Source organism: Pinus tabuliformis, chromosome 1_2 (assembly GCF_031772625.1).
Source record: "Pinus tabuliformis cultivar Carrire ecotype Pingquan chromosome 1_2, CPIR1, whole genome shotgun sequence".
Lineage (NCBI taxonomy): Eukaryota > Viridiplantae > Streptophyta > Pinopsida > Pinales > Pinaceae > Pinus > Pinus tabuliformis.
In genome coordinates, this window is record NC_142298.1 from 364,766,307 (window position 1) to 364,770,217 (window position 3,911).

Below are 3,911 nucleotides of genomic sequence, written 5' to 3' on the forward strand. Positions count from 1 at the left end.
TGCTCATTTTCCTCTTCTAATGGATTTTTGATGTTTGTGAATCTCCCAATGTATGTCTTTCCAAACATTCCATGTAATGGTGGTTGGGGTTCCTTTGCCTTTTTTGCCACACATGATTCACTAAAGTCCCCTTTCTTCAACCCAATTTCTTGCATTGCATCTGGAAGAAATTGAAGAGCATTAATTCTTTGCTGAATGAAATTGTACTGTACTGGATCTTTTTCAATTGCAATGCAATTTCTTCCTTTTTGAAGAGAACATGCTAGTGTTGTACCTAATTATCAAGCACAAAAGAAATAATGAACTAAATTAGTACAATGACATATTAATTAAAAAATAACATATTGAAATTCAATTCCATATAATAAAACTTACCTGAGCCAGAAAATAAATCCAGAACCCAATCTCCTTCATTTGAACAAATGTCTATAAGATAGTTAATCAATAATTGTGGTTTTTGATAAATGTTAACTATCTCTCCTTTTGCTTCTTTCTCTTCATATGTTAGTTTTCTCACAACAGCATCATAAGTCAGTATTTGACTATGACTCTTTCCGTCTACCCGATTAAAAATCATAGACATATGGCTATCATCTTTTGCCCAACTATCAATATGAATGAACTCACAATCATTTATAAATTGTCGATCTTCATTGTTAAGAAGATTTGACTTTTCCCTGTAACATGAAATAGTAAAAGTTCAATTAATTTGTACATAAATAAATTTTTCAACATTAATCAAATATACATTTTAAACGTCTTACCATGTAAGTTGCATCTTTGAATTTGTATTCTCCTTGAAGCTTTACAATATCATTGCCAATTATGTGTCTGAATGAAATGTCACAAATCTCCATAATGGTGATAATGTGACTTCTACAAATCCCGCAACCACTTTACTAAGAGCTTGATAAGTATAAGGGTCACTCATAGTCAATGTTTGGAATATTGAAACCATGGGGAATATCTGCAATGACTAGGGCATAATCCCTTTTAGGTATGAGTTTAGCAATGTCTTCACAGTCGCCTTGTATTACTTGATATTGAATAGTGTCTAGCCCATTCCAAATGAAATGATTAAGAGTTGGATCAAGTTGAACATTCTTAATACGTTGCTTCCTCAGTCTTTCGGTCTTTATTTTTTCAATAAAGGTTTTGAAACTATCTGGCGCTCCATTATCATCCTTCCTCATCTTTTATAAAATAAACAAATATATGTGTAAGTTATAAATTAAAAAGAGTACATAGGTGAATAAAAATGAATGTATAAATCAAGATACCTTTTTAAATGCAAGATAAAAAGTTTTTAATGTTGATGTAGAACTTGAATCTGGATAATTGCGTACAACATCATCCCAACTATCTTCATTCAACAATCTAACCATTTGTTCTTGAATTTTCATGTAAACTTTGTGACTGCAGAGATAGAGTAACAAAAAGTTAATATAATGATATGTATAACAAATACTACCAAGAACAACATGTTTTATTTAAAATATAATTATAATCTAAAAATAAATAAAAATAATTCAACAAACTTACTTTTGAAATTCTTCAGACATTTCCTCCAATCATAATTCCCCTGACCTCACATGAGATAATATTGCTATGACAATTTTTTCATCTTTCACCCCTTGCATCGCCCTCCAAGGTGTGATAGTCATATCGTCTAGAAGCTGCTTCATTTCAAGAGCTAATTTATTGTTGCCACATATCAATGGCTTAGAATTTTTGACCTTCTAGTTTTTAATGGCAATGTCTTCCCACATGCTAAAAATCTCATCAATAAACTTCCAAACATCTCCAATTCTAAATTCCAATTGGAAAATGTTATCAACACCTCTGAATAAATCACTATTTTTGCTTCCTTTTCCACCTTTTGAATTGGTTTTCTCTTCAATTTGATATCCTATTTCCATACAACATTCCTTTCGGAAATCTGCAATAACATTTATCTTATCCCCACCATATTTTTCTTCAAATTCACTATGAATAAATCTAACCCTTTGGATGAAAGTCATAGACATCCTATATTCATTATCTGAATTATGATCCCATGCCACTAACTTTGCTTCTGTATCTGATAAACCAGCGTAAATGATACATTTCATTGTTGCAAAACGTCGGTTATTAGGATATTCCTCCATCAATTCTCTTTGAGCTTCTACAGAATGGTTCCCCCCAAGCACATAATAATTGTATTCAAAACATTTTGACTTATCAAATACTTCTTTGTTGGGAATTTGAAGTGGACCAACAAGAAGCACATAACTAACCACATGAGCATATGGATCGTACCTCATCAATGTCTTCAAGTTGTGAACATGCAGATGATGTGGCTTTCTAACTTGATATTGACATTGTCCTTCACTTGCTTTATGGGTTTGCCTGACATTAAGCTGAAATGTGCGACCACCATCAATTAAGTTTCTCTTTGTCAAATTCTCTCGAATAGCATTTTGTTTTGTTTTGATAATGCCATCCTCTAAATTAGCTCATGGTGTAATGATTTCTCTGCTTTCTTTTGAAGTTTCACTAGGTTCTTGACTGTTGGTAATGACTGCTTCAAAATCTTCAACTTTACTTTTCTTGGTCATAACATTCCCAACAGATTTATTTTTGGGCATTGTTACTTTTGGTTTTTTATGGCTCTTCTCAGTTCCAATGTCATCTTCAGTAATGGCAACATATGCTTCACTATCAATTTCAACTTCATCATTCTCAAAAGTAACTTGTTTACCCTTGCTAGATTTATCCACCAGAGGCCTTTTTTTCTGATTCTTTGGATGTAGTTTTGTAGCATCATCAATTACTACATTTTGCTTATTTTCCATATCTTTTTCTGACACTGAGTAAAAGCTGCTGACAACTTTCATGATATCATGCTCTATGAAATGAATGCCTCCCAACCTAATTGAACAACTTTCAACAAAATTCTGCCAAACAAAATATCATATGTCAATAAAAAACAAAGTTAAAAAAAATAGCGAGACACTTTCAAGAACGCAAAATACAAATATAAATAACAATACTTACGATGTTTTGTGTCATCTCATTTACGATTTGTTTACACAACTTTGTAGATAGCTCTCTCGTGTCATACAATGAATATGATAGTCAGTATTTAATCCTTTCATGTGACTTGGGAGCTTTTGTAAGTACGTAAACAACTTCAGTGTTCGGTTCCAAACACATATCTATGACTCTTCCCATCACCTCAAAATTTTCATTATCATTCGGTATATCAATATATAGATATATATTCACATTTGTGCTTTCTCTTTCTTTCACATACCAGATTCTTGATGGAAATTTCACCTCTTGCGAATTCTTCAGTCTGAAATCATCTTCTTATCACTTGAGGCACTTGAAAGATTTGTAGTCATGAGCTCAGGTGGAGTTCGTTCACCAATGTTTCTTGAAGATGCACCTTTAAGAGTCTTTGGTCCAGAACAATTCATTGAAATTTTCTTTGATGCCATTTTCTTGAAAAATAGAAACACATAAATCAGTAAACAATAAAAACATATTAACTTAAATTAACAACAAAAATATATAATAATTTTTTTATTTGTATGAGAACAATTGCCTCACCCACCGCCCCTCACATTCTAAAAAGCCATGCATTAACATTCTAGTGTAAAAAAAGTAAATCACGAATAAAACATTCTAAAATTAACTATATATATATATATATTATATGAAATGTCTATTTTTTTTAATAAGTACAAAAAAATATATGTAATGGCGCTCCACCGCACCCACCGGCGCCCTACCCCATCCGCTCGCCCCGGGCGCACCCGCCGCCCTTCTCCTCCGACCAACCCACCGGCGCTCCCCCCAGCGCCGCCGCCCCCCCACCAACGGGCGCCTGCCCCTCTCCCCCCACCCCCCGGGCGCACTCCCCACCC